At 46.2% G+C, this 14,999-nt stretch overlaps 1 long non-coding RNA gene across 1 annotated transcript; it reads right to left on the bottom strand.

Moving 5' to 3' along the window:
- Nucleotides 1-433: 433 nt before the first annotated feature.
- LOC142488641 (uncharacterized) lies at nt 434-9,322 on the bottom strand. The gene is made up of 3 exons (XR_012799554.1): nt 9,202-9,322; nt 7,653-7,813; nt 434-668 (listed from the first exon to the last, which is right to left on the bottom strand). It is a non-coding gene; the product is annotated as an uncharacterized LOC142488641 (long non-coding RNA).
- Nucleotides 9,323-14,999: the final 5,677 nt, after the last annotated feature.

Here is a 14,999-nt window from a genome sequence, read left to right on the forward strand (position 1 = left end):
GATTCTGCTCTGGAGACCCCCTGCTCATCATGGAGGCGATCTTCACGCCGCTGGATACTTGCCCGAATTGGGAATTTTGCTATCACAGGTAATCAAGCATTCTGAATAACGTGAATGCAACGCTCAAAAAATGGCGATTTAAATGGCCCGGCGATTTTTTTTATGAACACTTAGTGCATAGGCCCCTATATATTTTCACTTGTGGTATGGATATAGTCCGAAAATAAGCAACCAGCTGTCTCAACAAAGACGAATGTATTATGAAAGAAAATAAACTTAATATATGCAATTTCATCAAACTATTTTTATTTAGACAACTGTTAAATAGCTATAACAAAAAGTGTGTAACTATTAGCCGGGACATACATACTCAGTGCATGTCAAAAATATTCATTAGTATATATTTGTGTATATAAACAAACCGTAAACTACATATTTGCCTTCATTTTTATCAATTGAGCAGTGCATATCAGCATGACTATTTATTTATATAAAGAAGTTGACAGATATAATGTAGTATAATTTTAAATATAGTTCACAATCTAAAAACTCAATCACTTTATCAATCATCTATACAGTGTATGAAACCATTATAAAACTTGTTTTTTTTGCGGTTCTTTTAGACACTTCAATTCATATCTAAGGGCTGTCCATGTAAAAGTTGATTTCTGAAACAAAAAAAACATAATATAAAAAGATTGCACAAAAATAGACTGCTTGAAGCAGGCGTGCACTTTAATATTATTTTGCTAATATTTTAGAGGGTAACGCAGATGGTAGACATACTGTATGCTTAGAGATCCGCGCTATTAAATTACATTAACATTATAATAGCTGGTATAAAGTGTGGCTAGTCTGTACCTGGCTCTGAGCATCTCTCAGACCCGCCATTATAATGTCCTCGCACAAGCAATTTTGCGTGTGCCAGGGAGCTGGCCATGTTCGTGCATCTTCTCATAGATCCGAGTCCGCATCGTCAAATAACCAGGTACCAATGTCACATGAAGACGCGACATCGATATTATGAGATGCTGAATAGTAAGCAATCAATTATAGTACAACGGATTGATTTCCAATTTAGCTCATCACTTGTCAGTGTGCAGATTGTATTGATGCACATATAGAATTTGAAAAAAAAAAGCAATTTTTAAACAGCAGCTTGAAATGTAGCTTTAAACACGCACACGCACACGCACGTGCACGCGCACACGCACACGCACACGCACACACACACACACACATATATACAGTATACAGTATATATATATATATGTAACGGGTATTCCCTCTGGTCTGACCCATCCAATCTCATATTGGCCCCTGTGGTCTATCCAGCCCTCATTACATGTTCGTGTCTGGTGGTGCACCTGTAGGCAACAGGACTTCTGAGTCTCTCACATGATGGTATTAGGGGATGTCACGCCAGACAGGCAGCTGAGGTAGTGGGTGCGTGTCCTACCTATATCATGTGCAGCGCCTCCACCTCATCAGGATCTATGCATCCACAGGGAGATGGTCCTGATGAGGAACTCCTTCTTGGTGGTGATGGCCCCTGGAGAGTAATTTCAGACTCACACCATGGGTTCTAGTTGAACAAGTCATCTTTATTGTGCGTGGTGGTATGGGCCAGCTGCCCCTCACAGTCGGCGCTTCAGCCGTACATTTGTCTGTGCCCCCTTTAAAAGGTACGCCCTCCCAATGGAGTGGGATCCCCTCTCCCTCGCAGGGAGATCACCCCTGTGCCAGGTCCATGGACACAGTTGGCCTTTTCTGGCTGGATATGGAACGGTGCCACTAGTTACTGCACTAGTGGGCACATCAGAACTTGCTGCTTCGCCTTCACCTTGCAGCAACAACAACCTAACTTTAGGCAGTGCAGTGCCTTATATACCTCAGGAGGCAGGCACATCTCTGATGTCACTAACTATGGACTCAGAGCATGTAGCCACTCCCATCCATACATAGGGCACCTCACCAGGGTGTGAGGGCAAACCTCCATGATTACTGCTGGCATTCCTGTAACTTACCAGGTTTTGCTGCCAGCAGGAGAGATGAAAGGTGCCCACTAGTGCAGTAACTAGTGGCATCAATTTATATCAAGCCAGAGAAGGCCAACTGTGTCCAGGGACCTGGCACAGGGGTGATCTCTCTGCGGGGAGAGGGAATACCATTCCATTGGGAGGACATACCTTTTAAAGGGAATCACAGAACAATGTGCGGCTGAGAAAAGGACTGTGAGGGGCAGCTGGCCCTTATCACCACGCACAATAAATATGGCTTGTTTGACGAGAACCTCATGGTGTGAGTCTGCAATTACTCTCCTGGGGCCCTCACCACCAAGAAGGAGTTCCTCATCATGGCCATCTACCTGCCTACGCATAGATCCTGATGAGGTGGAGGCCCTGCACATGATGTAAGTAGGACTCGTCACCCACTACCTCAGATACCTGTCGGGCTTGACATCCCCGAATACCATCATGCGGGAGACTCAGAAGTCCTGTTGCCTACAGGTGCACCACCATACACTGACATGTAATGGGGCTGGATAGACCACAGGGGCCAATGTAAGATTGGGTGGGTCAGACCAGACACGAACAGGCGTTACAGTTGGAGGCGCTGCTGAGAGACCTGTCAACAGGACAGGCTTTTGCTAGGCTCACCAGGGAGAGTGTCTGCTGCCACTTTGTGCTGCGTGGGAAGGAGCCAGGGGTAGTCAAGGGAGGCCACGGAAGACATGGAACGCATAGACGCCCTGGGATTCTTAGGTCTGGAGCCGGGCTATAGCTGTCATCGAAACCTTGAGGTAGTGCTAGTGTAATGACGCCTAAAGGGATAAACTGGTAACTTAGAGCAGGAATCCTGGAGAGGGTCGGTGCTAGACTGACCAACAGCAGGTAGACTCTAAAGTATTGCATGGACGAACCAGGGTACTCTAGCCCATTCCAGACCAGTGAACAGGGAGCACAGACTGGGAGGAAGGAGATACAGCAGACACAGCAGGAGTGAGCCTTGCCTGAGGTAGTGCAAACACGAGTCAGATCTACATTAGGTATACAAGGTGGTGCACAAGGCATTTTTATTGTATCGGTGTGGCAGCTGCCCCGCAAAGTGGAGCTCCATGTGCAATAATTCAAGACACAGTATTCTAATGGCGACCGATAGAATGGAGAATCGGCGCAGTGCGGCAGCTCAAGTATGGCTGACGAAGGCCGAAGGAGAGAACGAATATGTTATGATGTATGAGGAAGAGGAGCCAGCTACAGAGGAGACTTTTGTGAGCCTGTTGTGGAATGGCGTGAAAACAGTAGTGGTGCCGTGTATGGCCTGCTTAGGACCTTGGGTACTGACCCTGAGGATAGTGAAGGGGACAGTGTTGTGAAATGGGAGGCACGTAATGGACTTGCTCGTCATTCAACATAAAAACAATCGAACGCTACCTCAACAATGAATCTGATTGACAGTGCAATCCAAGATGGCGGTTCCCACGTCCCTGGGAAACCGCATGGGCCAGTTGCAGAGAATATTGCCAATGCTAAATCTGCAGAAAGTTGGCCAGGAGTGGCGCCAACGGAGAGACCCCGCCCTGTTGGGTGGTATGGCGCAAAAGCTGGAGCCGCGCCCACATAGACTGTGACTAGTTCCGCCCCTGTGCTGGGCCAGCTTACAAGTCTACGGGACATCCCTCAAGTTTCAACCAGGGGGAGTGGTTTCCTGTCTTGGAAGATGCGGATGGAGAAAGCTGGAGGAAGGGTTGGTGACCCAGCCCATGCCCTTCAGTTGCGAGGTACCAGCAAGCCGTACAGACCACTAGTGCGAGCACCTCCATTGGTGACTATGGCTTGCAAACAAGAACAAGGGCCTTTGATAACAACGCATCCCTACTCGGCTCCAGGAGGCTTCCTGATCCTCCAAGTAGAGGGCGTAGAGACAGTAGCATGCCTATACCTGCACTGTCGACTGCCGGGCAGAGCGGTGAGCTCTACCGCACGATGCGCCCAGTGTGGACTACAATATCTATGGCCCATGCCAACGTTTGTACCGATTCAAGCAGTAGAGGTGGCGGAAGATGCCGCTATGCTGGCTGCGGAACTTCCTGGTGCACCCTGGAGGGAGGCTACGAGTCCCAGTGAACAGGGACCCGCTCCGGTAAATCAAAACAGAGCCGATCGAGAAAAACGGTCACCGACGCGGTGATAAGAGGGGACCGTGCCGCAAATCACCAGGCAGAATGCCCCGGCCTAATGCCAAATTGGAGTCCTCGGACGAGGAGTCCCTCAGTATTATTGCCGTTATGACCCGACCGCCGGCGTACGACAGCAGCAATACGACTAAAAGAGTGCCACTTACCGGTGTCGGCGAAGAACGGAGCCGAGTGTCGCCCATACGGCGGCGAAGTCCCACGGCCGTGGTGACTAGCGGATCCGATGGCGGCAGGTCCACTCCAATGCCCCGGAGTGGTAAACAGAGTCCATGCTTATTCCAGGCTCCCAAGATGGTGGTGGCGGAGGAAGGAAAGAGCCCAGGCCCCGGCGGCGCCACGACAGAAAAAGGCATTGCCGGATATCGTGGTGGAGGAAGAGGTCCCGCTTGGGGACCCAATCCAAGATGGCGGCGGAACACGTGCGTGTCCGGACATCTTTTCCGGTGGATTTGCGAAGGAGATGATCGTGCCCCGTCGCTCGAGCAGTGGAGGTCGGACGTCCATGTCCAAGAGTAGCGGGCAATCGACGCAGCGATCGAGGAGTCGTGAGACCGGAGAGACGGAGAGTCCCTGCGGAGGAACCGGACCAGGTAGCGGAGAAGAGCGGGTCCTAGCCCCGCGGATACCGACTGAGTGGCCCTATCCCCAAACCCCAGTCCTAGCTAGACCCCAGGCCCTAGTTAAAGTCCCAGCCCCATTCACTTTTCATTTTGGGTCATCTTCTAGTTTAGGGATGTCAGGGGATTCACGGGTTGCTTCCGATGTATGGACTGAGAGCCTGGACTATGGGACCTCTGATGATGGGTCAGTGGGAGGAGGGAGGATTAGAGGACAGGTGTCGGTGTCCAGTGACTGTCCCAGTAATGTGAGCGTGACTATTGGGAGCCAGAAAAAGGGTTCAGACAATCAAGCACCGTCCGAGTGTACGTTGGGTATATCTTCCGGGGGTGTACCAGAAGAGGGAGATCAAGAGGAGGAATCGCTAGAAGAAGTCAGAGAAACCCGATGGTGGGCCCCCTTATTTGAGGGATATGTGCCCTGGATTGATAGGACCCGGTTCATCATAGATCGGGATGGGGTGGTAGATCATTGGTGGGCTAAAGGGGAGTTTACGGAGGAGGATCACCTAAGGGAGATTCAGGAGAGGTGGTATAAAATTGGGCGAAGATTAATAGAACCCCTGGGTCCGGATGGGTTGGATGATCCGGTGTATCCCAAGGAACCCCTGTTATGGGTGTTGCCCGGGAGAGCGGGTAGTGCTAAGCTGACAAGGGCCTGCCGAGCAGAATGGGCCATTATAGCTAAATATAAACGAATCCATGGGCTAAAATACCCGAACCCCTCATGCAGGAGATAGAGGACCGCCGGGATGGGTGGCTCAGGGAGGATATTGAGTATTACATGGTTACCAAGGGAGGTGCCATTGAGGGCCCCAGAGCAGAGGAACGTATATCCCAGTTGATGTGCATCTGGAGTATTGGGCGCAGCATCTATATGCATAAGGTTGTGTATAGAGGGGAACGTGGCTTGCCCAGGGAGTATAGTATAACAGTGACCGACATGGCGGGCAGAGAAGTGAAGAAGCCAGATCCTCGTCACTATTATTAGGGAGAAAGCCAATGAGGTCTGTGCAAAGAAATCTTGAGCGCCCCTGCTGGTCAGTGAGTGCTATGTTATAGCTAATTATGAAAAGCATTGTTATGACTTTTGATTGTGTGTTCCTTTTGCAGTGTTTCCTGAAGAAAAGTACACCAAATTTAGGTCCCTGCCGGGCCGGTGGGGATTCACCAGGGGGAGTATTAGCCATGCATAACAATGTCTACAGTCATCTCTCCTGCCGGCAGCAAAACCTGGTAAGTTACAGGAATGCCAGCAGTAATCATGGAGGTTTGCCCTCACACCCTGGTGAGGTGCCCTATGTATGGATGGGAGTGGCTACATGCTCTGAGTCCCTATTTAGTGACATCAGAGATGTGCCTGCTTCCTGAGGTATATAAGGCACTGCACTGCCTAAAGGTAGTGCGTGTGGTTGCTGCGAGTTGATGGTGCAAGGTGAAGCAGCCAGTTAAAGGTGCCCACTAGTGCAGTAACTAGTGGCATCAATTTATATCAAGCCAGAGAAGGCCAACTGTGTCCAGGGACCTGGCACAGGGGTGATCTCCCTAGGGGGAGAGGGAATCCCACTCCATTGGGAGGGCATACCTTTTAAAGGGAATCACAGAACAATGTGCGGCTGAGACAAGGAATGTGAGGGGCAGCTGGCCCTTATCACCACGCACAATAAATATGGCTTGTTTGACGAGAACCCCATGGTGTGAGTCTGCAATTACTCTCCTGGGGCCCTCACCACCAAGAAGGAGTTCCTCATCAGGACCATCTACCTGCCTACGCATAGATCCGGATGAGGTGGAGGCGCTGCACGTGATGTAAGTAGGACTCGTCACCCACTACCTCAGATACCTGTCGGGCTTGACATCCCCGAATACCATCATGCGGGAGACTCAGGAGTCCTGTTGCCTACAGGTGCACCACCATACACCGACATGTAACGGGGCTGGATAGACCACAGGGGCCAATGTAAAATTGGGTGGGTCAGACCAGACATGAACAGGCGTTACACAAGCATGGATTTATTAAAGCATAAAAGATCTATAGATCAATACAGGTCACTAATGGATCTCTCAAAGTCCATGACATCAAAATCAGAATATAGATCTTATACAATCATGGGTTCCTGGGAGAACTTATCAACACATAAAGAGTGGAAGTTGGTTACAGGAACATAGCGTGCCCTGTATATTCATTGAGGCCCCCCGGTAGGAGAGTGCCAAGTTTAAAAATCCACCGGCACTCCCGCTGCAGGAGAGCTCTCTCAATGTCACCTCCTCGGACCCCCAGGAACATATGATCAAAAGCAAATGCCTTTAACATGCTAGTGTCTGAATTATGCACGGTCCTGAAATGTCGTGCCACTGTCATAAGTTTACGACCCTTATTGAAATCCTGCTCGGCATTCTTAATATTCTATACATGCTCGAGAACACGGAAACTAAGTTCCCGTGTCGCCATGCCTATGTACGACATAGGATATGAACATCTCAAGCAATATACCACGGCCTTCAATCTGCAACCTAATGCAGAACGAATGGTATAACTGACCGTCTGTTTTGAATTCTGGAACACAGATGTGTTCAACATATTTTTGCATGCCGAGCAGGATTTACACGCCACAAATCCATGCTGTAAAGCCCTTGATAGGAAACTAGTTTGTCCACCAATATTGTAGTGGCTTCGTACCAGTTTATCCTAGAGATTAGGGGCCCTACGGCTAACCATGTTAACCTCAGGTCCCAAGATTTTACTCAAATCCGGGTCTGTTCTCAAAAGATGCCAGTGCCTCTGCAAAATGTTTCTATACCCACTCCAGCTCATGTCATATGTAGCCACGAACCTGATAATATTTGGTTCTTCCTTCACCCGTTGTTTTGGGGTCAGGAGTGATGTCCTGGATCTTGCCTCGCCTATTCTCCTCCCTCTTCTGATGGTGGTTTGACTGTACCCCCAATGTTGAAAGCGGGTGGTCATCTCGTTAGCACGAGACTGGTAGGTGCTCTGTAAAGAACAGTTTATTTTTAATTCTTTTGAATTCACCTACCGGTACTCCCCTAATTTGATGAAAGGGGTGGCAGCTCTGTGCATGAAGGATGGAATTTGTAGCAGTCTTTTTCCGATGGATATCAGTCTCAATATAACCATCCTTATTAACAGATATCCTGATATCCAGGAATTCTACTGACTCAGGGCTACAGGAGCTTGTAAGTTTGATATTAAGAGTATTGTGGTTGAGGCCATCAACAAATGTCCCCAAATCCTGGGAAGAACCATCCCAGAAGAAGCACGTCGTCAATGAACCTCAACCACAGCACCACGCCCTGTATACCGAAAGTGATGTCCTCTTGAAAGACCACCTCCCGCTCCCAGTAACCCAAAAATAGATTGGCATAGGAGGGTGCACAGGTTGCACCCATTGCCGTTCCTCGGACCTGTAAATAGAACCGACACTTGAAGATTAAATAATTATGTGTCAGTACAAATTCCAAAAGGTCCATTAGAAACTCCACAAGGTCAGATGCCAATGTGCCACTAGACAGAAAATACCGTGCCACATGTAAATCATCGCTGTGACAGATGTTGGTATATAATGATTCTAAATCACATGTTGCAAGAATGGTACCTCTGTCCAGAGTGACTTGATCCAACCTGAGAAGCACATCCATCGTGTCTCTCAGGTAGGACGGTAGAGTTTCCACAAAAGGTCTCATGAAATGATCGAGGAAACAGCAAATGGGCTCACACAACCCCCCTATGCCTGACACTATAGGTCGTCCGGGAGGGTGGGAGGGGTCCTTATGAACCTTGGGTAACATATTGAAAGTGGGCACAATAGGAAACTTAGACATCAAGCCCAAGCTTTGTTTAGTGGTAATAGTTCCCTGGGAGACTGCTTCACCAATGATACTGTCCAAGATAGATTTAAATTTAGCAGTTGGAACATTGGGTAGAGGCCTATAACAGTATGTGTCTTTGAGTTGGCGTAGTGCCTCTTTTTCATATACAGTAGAGGCCACATTTATCCTAACGCTTACTTTAAACTAACCGGGTTACATTCAGAGTATGTTCTGGGCTAGTTTGAGGCACGTTTAAGGCATTTCTGCATTGACTAACGACCCATAGGATTAACACAGCAGGGGTCCCTGGCAGTCCAATTCAGTTTGAATGGGACTGCCAGGACCCCCACTGTTAATCTGATAGGCCATTAATCAATGCAGAAATGCTGGGACTAGTTTAAGGCACGTTTAAGGCATGTATTCTGGCAATTCCTGGGTCTTTTTGGTGAATGCCACTGGTTTTTGTTAGAATAATCGTAGTCTGTACTGTAAGACTTTAGACCAGAGAACTATATTCCCCCCTTTATCAGAGGGCTTGATCTCTATTCCTACCATATTTTGTAGTTCCTTAATAGCCTGTGTTTGTCCTACAGTCAAATTCCTGGATCCACAGGCTTTTGGAAGGGAGGAGAAGTCTCGAGCAACAAGGTCCGAAGAACATCTCGATACATGTAGAGGTCTGGAGTGGAGGACAAAAAAATAGATTTACTGGCAATCCTGGGAAAAATGGACGAATGCACCACATTAGTACTCTCACCTACCTCACCCCCAAAATTAGACTCCATATCCCTTATGAGTGAGAGTTCCTGAGTATTCCACACTGGTGTGGCTTCTGACAAGATGTCTTCCCCATCTTTATTATGTTTCGCATAAAATTTATGCAGAAGGAGTTTCCTGCAGAATAGGTTTAGGTCCTTCACCCAATCAAAGGTGTCTGCAGAAAAAGTTGGTGAAAATGATAGGCCAAATTTGAGAACAGATTCTTGGTCAGATGTTAAAATGACATCAGACAGATTAATGATGTTCAAATCGTCTTGTTCTTTTTGTGATGATTCTGTCTGCTCTGTGACTCGTACGCCCATTGTTAATGGTCCCTTAGAACCCTTTTTTCCTCGTCTTGTTTTGCCTTTGCTCTTTCTTTTTGTTGTTTTGTCCCATCTAAAAAAGAGGAAGCAGAGTTTGCAGTGACCGGTGCCATTATTTCTCCATCTGAGGACTCAATGTTGGAAGTGATGAACCCCGACTCGAAGTTTGTTGGGTTAGTCGGGACTCGCGTATACTTCTTTCTGTGATGTTGAATTATGGGACCATTTATATACTTTTTTATTTTTATAGTCCAAGTGGTCCCTTGAGAACTTCTTTTTCTTACAAACAATTAAGTCAGTTTCATAATTCAGAAGTTCCTTCACAACAATTGTAATAAGAGGATCAGCAGTAGAGTCTAATTTGGACTTTATTGCATCTATCTCATCATTTAAGCCTTGAATAATTGCAGTATCATGTTCAATTAAAATACACATGAGTTCAGATTAACATGTGTTAAGTGTTTCTTCCCACCTTTGCTTAAGATCCTGATTTCCAAAATCAAATGCTGGGAACACCTGAACCCTCAGGCCTCTTGGTATAAGATGTTGTTTTAAATATCGTAATAATGAGATTCTATTCCACCATACCTTTGTTCTTTTTTGTAATAACATTTTTGTGTATTGACATATATATATATATATATATATATATATATAAATATATATATATATATATATATATTTTTTTTTTTTTCATTATCTATGGTAGGCATCATCGGGTATGTGTAGTTTAGCACATGTGTACTATATAATATGCAGATGATGCTGCCATATTTCATTAAGTACACGACAATAATGTCTGTAAAGTTGTATTACATCATATTTATCTGTATTGTATAAGTCATAAATGTCCTTGCTGATCCATTGTTCCTGCCAGGCATATCCTGTACGTACATGGTTTCTGATGCATATGAATCTCGTTGCCAGCGTTGCTTTGTTTGCACTCCTCGTTTTCTGCCCAGTACATGAGTTGAGCCATGTACGGAGCTTTGGTAATGTATTCCCCTGCACACTGGTATTAGGCGTGGAAGTTTTGCACGTTCCCATAGTAGTTTTCTCGGGCTTGCCAATCATACTGTGTGACGTACTGTGCTGGAGGGTGATGCGAGAACCCTCTCTGTAAAAGTCAATTATTCCTGGGATAGCTCATGAAGACTGTATTTCTCATCCGATAAGTGCTATGATCGAACATACCCTTCCACGATTTGTGTACTTCCCAGCAACAGAACCTCTGTCCAGGACATGGTATTGTTCGAATAAAGCAATCATGAATGGGTATGTTGTGTTGCATGGAATTCTTATCCATGTGTTGAGGTCCTAGAGTGTTAGCTCTTGGACCCAAATGTCAGAAACGCATTACTGTGACTGTGCAAATTATGCGTCATTAAATATTTATTTGTGTTTTGCCTTTCCTGGGGTGCTGGGACCGGGAGATTTCTAGGCTGTAAGTTTCAGGGTGGGTTTGCCGGAGAAAGACTTTACATCTTCCAGACAAGGTAAATGGGCATGAAGGGGTTAATGTATATTGGCATTCATACAGGGGGTTGCTAGTATAAAGAAGGGCCCCTAGTATAAGGGGGGTGCCCAGATACCCTGAATCTGGAATAGGGTTTCAGGGGGTGTTCCAGCTAGGTGATATAGCTGAGAGTAATTTCTTGTGTGAAAAAGTTTAAAAAGTTATTTCTAAAGAGTGTAAAGAATGAGGCTAGTGAGTATAGGCAACATATACCCTCACTCCAAACTGGACACCAGAATAGGTACTTACACATTTTATCACACAAGATACAGGACACAGTATATTTTATTAAAGAGTTATATTTAATAGATATATGTACTGTTAACCTGTAAATGAACTGTGGGATTTCCAAGTCATACATTTCGAGGGACCAGTTGGCTACCAAGCTTGGTGCCTATGAGTCTATGCGGAGTCCTGACTTGAAAGCCTCAGGATGCCAAGGTGTTAAAACAGGACGGGTACTGCAGTTCTGCTTTAGTACCCGCATCCTGGGCTAACACAGGGCTATCTGGCCCCCATTTGCCAGAGCACAGACACTGTGGAGCCTGGAGCCACGGGGGGCTCAGTATGCAAAGAGGCAGAGGTGCAGGTTGGCACATGCCCCTTTGCAGAATGAGAAAACGTACCCACTCAGCTTTACAATACCGGCAAATCTGTGATTGGCTGGCAGGGAAATTCCCACACTCTGATAGGCTGTAGAGGTTTGTGAATTGGACACTGAAACCCATAAGGAACCTTGCAGCCAATCAGGAGCGCAGATTCCAAGCGACAAACCATCAACGGCAAATTCAAAGATGCTCTGTATTGAATAGACGTGAGCCGACTTCAAAGATTTTTACGTAAGAATTCTTCTAAGTCTCACTTCTGAAGAACGTAGCGATCGCGTCTGGTATTGCATGCCGAAATCAGTTCCAGGACTTTAGTGAGTACCTACCGGTCATTGGAAAGGGCTCCTACAGAGGTCATTTTTGTGAATTTCATTTAAAGGACAAGTTTATTTGTTAGCCCCGTTCCCAGTAATTCTGTTAACCCTATAAATTGTGATATTGTGTGAATGTATTTTCCTGAAATAAATTACTATTTATTTTACCTCCTTTCTTTGCTCAATCAATGATCCGGTATAAAAAAGGTGTTGATAAAACTGGTCTCCCGTGACAGTCACGCAAGTGTTTTCAAGGGGACTTCATTGGTATTATAGATGGTGGGCTGAAGCTTAAACAGAAGTCTGCATTGATTAAGGAAATCCCAGAATGATTGTTTTTTTCCCCAGAATTTTTCCGGAAGGGGTACACGGAGCGCGGTTTGCAGAGGCACAGTGTTTTAACACAGACCTGGCGTTTAAAGCGTATTTCATGGTTTTCAGCTTCTGCGGTGGCGGCTCATTCGTCCGAGCGGACAGCACGTTCCTCAGAGCGGGCGGCCCGTTCGTCGGAGCGGACGGCACATTCTTCCAAGCGTATGACACGTTCTTCCAAGCGGGCACCTTATTCTTCCATGAGACCAAGATGATTGGAAACATATCCATAATGTTCTTGGAAACCAACCATGGTACATTGCAAGTCAATGAGCGTCCAAGTTTGGGTTAGGTCTGTTCCAGCAGAATCCATGGTAGGGCCTGTTTATTCTGTCATGGGTTGGTTTTCAGCTGGAGTGGATCCCAGTGGCAGAAACAGCAGGGAGCATGGTAGGGGTTACAAGCAGAGGTCAGAGGCAGGCGGCAGATAGTGTAGTCAAGGTCACAAGCAGAGGTCAGAGGCAGATGGGAGATAGCGTAGTCAGGGTCACAAGCAGAGTTGAGAGGCAGGCGGCAGATAGCGTAGTCGGGGTCACAAGCAGAGGTCAGCAATGAGGAGACATGAACATGTCAATAACAATAGCAGCAGCAAACACAGGAGCTAGGGAATCAGTATAAATAGGCACTGAGAGACAGGAAGGGGAAGTTTATATAGGCAGGCTGAGAGGTAGCGCTCAGGTGCAGAGGTGTCAGGTTTCAGGGTCTGGAATATTCCTTGAGAGAGCTAGCAGAGCAGCAGCAATCCTAGTGGACACGTATAGTCACTGCAGGTTACAACAAAACATTGAGAGAGAGCAAGCAGAGCAGCAGCAATCCCGGTGGCCAAGCATGGGTACGGTAGGCTTAGAACATGACAATTATACTGGAAGTCAAATGTGTTGTTTATTAGTAAACAATTACTTCCTGCCCTCCCTCATACTACTCTAGAAGACAAAAATAAACTTAATTAGTTCTTGTTTTATTCTAAATGTTGTGTTACTGGAATTCATTCCATCATTTAATATGTCTTAGTGGCCAATAAAGTTATTGATAGTAGATGTCTAGCAATGTGAACTACATAAAATATTTAAATTCATACAAGTTTAATATTCTTAATTGTTTTGTACTTTAGAAAACTGCACTTAATATTGCAGATTAATTTAGATTGATAAACTCCTCAGTGCTGTTTAGGACAGGTTTGTCTGAGGGAAAATGGAAAAATTACCTTACCAGATTGCCTGCTTTGGTCTTCAGTAGTCTGAAAGGAGGCCCTTCATCCTGCCTCTGGAGCTGTTTTTCTCAAGTAACAGAAGTGGCAGATGCAAATACAATATAAATATTGTAGTCAGGTAGAAAATATATTTTAAAAAGAGTGTATTAGAGATCCAATGTTTCGGTGCAAACAGTACCTTCATCAGGGACAGAATTAAAATAAAACTATGTATTATACTTGTTTGTGAACAAGTGTCCCACAACCACCAACGACTCCAGACATCAGCAAATCCAAGAGTGTGTAATGTTGGAGTTAACCCAACATTGGGGCCTATGCAGGAAACTGCGAGAATGGCCATTCGCCAGACGTAGAACTTGCCATGTTTTTGGTGGATTCCCCTTGCAGTATGCAGGAAGGTGCACATATCTGTGAGAGGAATCCGGTGGAGAGATGGCGAGCCCTGGCGAGAAGGGCTCCGCTGGTGAGATCTGTCAGCAGAGAGCGAGATCCGCCTGTCTCTGCACAAATCTCGCCGGCAAATAAAAAATGTGTAAATAACAATTATATTAATATTGTAGATGTGCAGGGAGTCTCCGTAGATGAACCGCATTGGTTTTATGTCCGGGGACCCCCTGCTTCCCGAGATACAGGCCCCGTTATGAGGTGCCGGTATCTCTTATGCATGGAGATAGCCCGATCACGTGACGCGGGACATTTCCATAAATAGGAGATACCGGCACCTCATAACTGGGCCTGTATCTCGGGAATTAGGGGGTCCCCGGACATAAAACCAACACGGTTCATCTCCGGAGACCCTCTGCACATGTACACTATTAATACAAATACAGTAATGCTGCTTCATTACCTTAGCCACTATCCGTTAAGGCAATGAAGGGGTTAAGTCACAGTAGCATGTTTATTGGGGACAATTGCCCCCAATAAACATTGCAATACACAACACAATCACCCTCTGTGCCCCCAACAACCCCTATACCCCCCTTATATACATAACCCATACTTATTTTTTAGGCACAGGAATGGTACTATAGGCCGGCGGTGGGCCTCGGTGTTCCCACAGGGGTCCAGAGGTCACCACTTGCCTTCAGTACCAATTGTGTGCCCCCAAAAATCAATTACAAATACATACATTCTTTTAAATAAATACACCCCCCCCCCTTAACACATACAATATAGTCATGGACAACATGACTTTTATTCACATATGGATAATTGTGCATTTGCCCATGTAAAATACATAAATCC

This window comes from Ascaphus truei, chromosome 2, assembly GCF_040206685.1.
Source record: "Ascaphus truei isolate aAscTru1 chromosome 2, aAscTru1.hap1, whole genome shotgun sequence".
Lineage (NCBI taxonomy): Eukaryota > Metazoa > Chordata > Amphibia > Anura > Ascaphidae > Ascaphus > Ascaphus truei.